The following is a 5,811-nucleotide window of genomic DNA, read 5'->3' on the forward strand; positions in this document are numbered from 1 at the left end:
TGCGCGGTGAGGAGGCATTGCGCTGGCTTCAGGTGGAGGCTGGACGCGATGAATCCCTCCCTCTCGGGACCTGCACAGTCCCCGTGGGCAAAAGGAACGCCCCCCCTAAATGCCCTCCTCCATTCCCCGACCCTCACAGGGCCCGTTCGCTCCTAATTCTGCCTCTGCTGCTTCCCTGGCATTGACCGGCACTGTAGGCGAATGTCCCACAGCACTGGGACCCTTCAGAAGTTAATACATGAAAAACCCCACCCCTGGGTCTCCCCATGTCTTAGGACACCCTCTCCATCTAGTAGAGCCCAGGACTCTGCTCCACCATCCCAGAGAGGTCAGAGCCCCCTTGGTGGGAACGCCCGGAGCAAAGTGTCCACAGAGACTGTACCTCTCGGCACCCCATTCCCTCCTGGGGGATGTGTTGACCAAAGACAGTTTCCCCACCTCCCCGTCCCCTCTCCCCAGAGCCGAGAGCGCCACCAGCCCCCAGTCCTGGAAGAATGGGACTCGTTCAGGGCTCCGTCACAGTGGGTCCCGCCAGCAGCCCTGATTTCTTTTTGCGAATATTGGTGCCATCCATCAACCCCTCAGATCAACTCCCCCAAAGGCAGTCACCCCACATATTCCCCCATTGAGTTAAAAGTTTCTTGTCCTAGACTTCCACAGTTCCAGAAAGAGCCTTAGCAACACAGGCACGTCCGCGGGCAGACGAGTGCGTCACAGAAAACTCGGAGGCTGGAGGTTGGGCTGCGTTTGCCGCAGTCAAGTCCCCAAACGCCTGAAAACCAACCTAATGTATTCCTGTCTGCAGCTCTGAGCAAGAGCTCATTTCGTGTCTGGTGTTTCCACTTCCTGAGGATTAATAAGTGTGGAAGGCAGCTCGGGCTTCGTGCCGAATATTTATTTAGTCAATATACACATCAATTTAGCAAATTAGAGATTGCAAGCCATTTCTAAGCAATGCAGTAAAAATAATAGCTGTACTTTAAACTTGTAATGGATTTCGGTGTGTGGGGCGGAAGGGGGGGCGGGGGCACTGCGTCCTGGCACTTCATAAGCGCAAAGTTTAGTTCTTAAACTTCAGAGAATATCTGACTCATCGTGGGTGTTTGTTAAGGTAACAGACATCTAAACCCCGTCGCCTGGGGAACACGGGAGAGGTCTGGGGGTGGGGTGCTCTGAAAAGCATTTGGAGAAGATAAAGAGTGGGCTTTGGGGGACGTGACCCCGCGTTTAGACCTGGACTCTGCTCCTTCTTGCCCTACCGACATTTGGGGCCGGATGATTCTCTCTCTGCCGTGGCGGCTGTTCGGGGTATTGTGGGATGTTTCTAGCAGCATTCCTGGCCTCCGTCCACCAGATGCCATTAGCGGCAGCCCCTCCGCCTCCCCAGGGGTGTGCAAAACCTCCCCCCTTGCAAACCACCGCGGTGGAGCAAGGTGCTCAGTCTCTCTGAGCCTCGGTTTCCTCCTGGAGACCCCCATTCTGTGAGCACGGTCCCCCGTCTCTCCCCACGACCCACAGAGAGCGGTGACAGCTCACATGCAGCAGGCGAGCAAACAGGCTCGGAGGGGAGCAGGGACTTGCCCAGCGGTACTGCGCTGACCGCGGCCGAGCTGGGGTGCAAGCCATTTTCTGGTTCTTGGAAAGGTCTCTGGTGACTTCCTATCCCTCAGGCCTCTGTCCAGATGTCACCTCCTCGGGGCCCCTCTGCCTGCTCCGTCTCAAGGAGGCTCAGCCCCTCTCCCCAAGCTTGTGGCCCCGCAGGCACCCGGCTTATGCACCTGTTGACCTGTTCTTGGTTTTTCTCTGCTTCCCCACTGGGATGTCGGCCCCTTCGGCTGTCAGCTGGGGCTTTCTCCATCCTGTCCCCTGCCGTTTCCCCAGCGCCTGGCCCGTAGCAGATGAACTAAAGAATAGCAGAGCTTCCTGCCGACCCACGCCATTCTCTTCTGCAGCCCTCCGTTTTTCGGTGCTGGGCACACAGATGTGTGACCGAACACTGGCTGATGAAACGTGAGCGGAATTCTCGTGCGCGTCATCCCAGGAGGGGTCCTCACAGGGAGAGAGCAAGCTCTCGCTCACCCCCTTTCTCCTTCCCGATGACTGGAGTGGGGACACAATGGCTGGAGCATGAGCAGCCACCTTGGACTATGAAGTAGAAGCTCTGTGTTGAGGATGGAGGGGCAGTAAGGTAGAAGGCACCTGGGCTTTGATGACTTCTGGTCTCATCCTGATTTCTCCGCTCCACGCAGCCCGGTGAATCCTAACCGATGCCCTAGGCTTTCGGGTGTCCCCAGGGCGGAGGAGGGAGCAGATGCTGTTCTTTCTGTCCAGATCAGTGGGTTTTCTGGGGTCCTTTGGTTCGAAGGAGCTGCTCATGTGTCCTGGGCATTCTCAGCAAACTCCCATGATGCCGAGGGCCTGGGGGGCTTTCTCGGACCGCCGGAGAGGCTCTTCCCCCCATGCGCACAGGCTGTTCACACCCCACATGCCCTCATGGGGCGGGGGCGGCCCTCGACCCCGGGGGTGGATAAACACCTCAGCTTCGCCGCCTCCCAGCTGGAGAGACAACTCCTGGTGACGCGCGGTGTGTCTCGCAGTGGCTCCCGGAGCTCCGGATGCCGACGCGGATGGCGGTCCTGTGCAGGCCCCGGTGCTGCCTGCCTTGCCCCCACCACCTCACGTCCCCAACCCCCACGGCACGTCCTGGGTCACTCGCATCCTTGTCTCCTGCCTGCTCCCGGGAGAACTCAGCCCCAAACATGGCCTTGGCTCATTTAACCCTCACAGCAGCCCCGGAAAGGAGACCCTGTTACTGGTCCCATCTTGCGGAGAAGAAAACTGAACCGAAGCCCAAGGGAAGTTCGGCTGTTCGGTGAAGGACACGCACGAAGCGGCCGAACCGGGGTCGCCGAGCCCGTGCGCCGACGCCTGCCCCGGGACGTGGCCGGCACGTGGGTCTGATTCTGCTTCGCAGGCAGCACAGGGCACCCCCCCCTCCTCCGTGGTCCCTCACAGCAGCGGCAGCCGCAGGGCTGGGCTCAGGGCCCGGGCTGAGTTCGGGGCCTCCCTCCTGACCTGGAAACGCAGGGTGGGGCCCAGGCCCTCCCCCCAGGAGAATCCTGCACACATTCAAGTCTGAGAGCCGCGGGTGTAGACAAGTGGTGTAGACCTGACCTGACCCACGTGCAGGGATGGGTGGGAGGGAGCAGAGTGGGTCTCCGTCCCAGGGAGGATGGGCTTTGGGGGAAAGGTGGGGGTCACAGGGGAATGAAGGTGACAGATTCAGGCCAAACTTGAGGGTAGAGCTGACAGGCCTGGGTGGATAGGCTGTTGGTGGTGAGGCCGAGAAGAACCAAAGATGACCCCTAGGTTTTTGGCTTCAACCACAAGTGGGGATAGGGTCCCGAGCACCGAGCACCGAGGGCAAAGCCGGAGAATGGCCCGGGATTGGAGCCCACATTAATACGGGGGCTGGGACACAGCTGAGGGGAGCTGTCACCTCACAGCCGGCCTTGCACCTCCCAGAAACAAGACCCTTTCTGGGGCCCTGGCCATCTCAGAGGACACGGCTAAACTGTGACCTCGGGGTCGGGGTGGAGGCGGTAGGGACAGACAGGCCGCCACGAGTTGTGCTGATGGCACTCACGCTCCAAAGTCCGGCCCCGCGGACTGTGACAGGAGCAGAGACTGGGGCGCTGGACAGAGAAGCTCAGTCCCCAGCACGATGGGTCGAGATTGATCAGGGAGGGCCGGGCGGAAGCTAGACCACCCACACCCCGCTGTGGGAGGATCCATGTCCTCATAGCTAAACTGCCAAGCGCCCCATGCTCAGGAAAAACCGATAGTTGTGTCCATTCAAAGTTTGAAAACAATAATCCCCCGCCACCCGGCCCTGCCCCTGGAGCTGCTGGGAGGACGGAGCCGGGCGCTCTGCTTGGCGCACAGTAGACCAGGCCCATCCTGACCCTGCACGGCCCACACTGTCCAGGGCAGAGGTTGGAGCTGGGGGAGGACCCTCGTAAGTCCCTGGCCCCCTGGGCTCCCAGCCTGTGAGCTAGCAGCCCCCTCCCCGCCGCAGGAATGTCTCCAAGTCCAAAACCAGCCAAGAAGCAAAGACAGAACAGTGATTCAACATGGCACACTGGAGAAAAGCACCAGCTCCAGCCGCTCACCAGGTGCGCGAATGGAGGCTCTACCTAAGGTCCCTTTTACTTTTACCCGCCCCGCCCGGCTAGAACAGGACTTTGCAAGCCTTGCTTTTCTTGACCGAAGTCCCGAGCGGTGCGGGCAGAGCATGGACAGGTGGTGCTGCCCCCGAACACCCAGGCCAATGTCTTCGAGAGCACAGAAGATTCCAGCAAGAGACCCAGCCCGAGCCAGCTCATTAATCATTGCCCATGATCCGGACTCTGCTCCGATGACTCTTCTAGGCCACAGGAGGGCTCGGCCCAGAGTGAAGTGCAGCCGTGGGCACTCTGGTGGGTGTGCTCTGTGACCTGCCAGGGGGGTCAGTGTGAGAAGAGTGAGCTCGAGGGGCTGGAGTCACACCACCGTCCTCACCTCCTTCCAGAGCCGAGATGGGTGGGACGAGATTCGATGAGAAATGGGAGCTGTTGCACTGAGCTGGGCGGCCCCAGAAGTCCACGGCCACCTAGAAAGAGGGCCGGGGTCCCCTCAGAGCCCTGGGGGCCACTGCCGAGAGAGCACTGGCCGTGCGAGGCGTGCCCAGTGTACACGTAAGAAAAGGGAAGTGTGTTAAAACAACGCTCATGGTGATTGACAGTTTGCTGCACCTCAGACACGGTCCTTGACATCTGCCCATCTAATGCTGACCCCACCCGAGGAGTAAAATCTATCATCATCTACATTTTCGGGGTGCGGGGCATGGAGGCTCCTCACAGTCAGCTCCCCGCCCAGGACGGCAGGCGATCAAATGGTCAAGCGCGTTTAAACCAGGCATCCTGGTCCAGGGCCTGAGCCCTGAGCATCTCAGCTGTCTCTGATCCAGGTGTGGGACAGGCCTGGGGTGAAGACGGAGGTGGACATGTCCTTCAGGGATCCCAGGCCAGTGACCAGCTCCCCACAATGTGGTACCTAGGGCGGGTGGGGGATCTTGAGGACACGCAGACTCCGAGAGGCCACCCCTGGAGCACAACGGAGACCCACGAACAGCAGCAGGGCTGGAGGGGCGGGCCTTCCCTGGGAGGGGGCCCGAGCAGCAGGTGGAGGGTGTCCCCACGAGGGCCGGGTGGGGAACTGTACCCACCCACCCTGGCGTGTCCCAGGGATGCCCACAGCCTGTCACCCCAGGCCTGTGTTGACCAGCACAGCTGTCTCCAGGGGAAAGCACTGAGCGGCTGAGGGCCTCTGTGGGGGGCCAGGGTGACTCTCAGAGCGGGGGGAGGCCTGAGCCTCCTGCCTGGAAGTGGGACACCTGAGCTGAGGCCTGCAACCACATGATGAAGCAGGAAGGGACAACAGCCTAGTGCAGGGGCGTGGGGGCCCGGGCCGGCAGCGTGTCTGGCGTGCAGAGCTGGGTGGGGGTGAGGAGGGTCTGGTCCGGATTGGCAGGGGCTGAGTTCAGGGGCGATGGGTTGCGGTGGGGGAGCATGGCAGGGCCGGAGCTGACTTTCCAGGTCCCGTGGATGCCGGGTGAGAACGGACAGAGCGGGTGGGGAGGGTCCGTGGGGACACTGCTGCAGTATCCAGGGAAAGATGGTGGTGCCCAGGCCGGGGGCGGCTTTGGAGGGGGCAACACGTGTGGGCTTGAGGGTCCTGACAGGTGAGTGCCGTCAGGAGAACCCTCTAGAG

This window comes from Pteropus medius, unplaced genomic scaffold (genome assembly GCF_902729225.1).
Source record: "Pteropus medius unplaced genomic scaffold, Ma_sr-lr_union100, whole genome shotgun sequence".
Lineage (NCBI taxonomy): Eukaryota > Metazoa > Chordata > Mammalia > Chiroptera > Pteropodidae > Pteropus > Pteropus medius.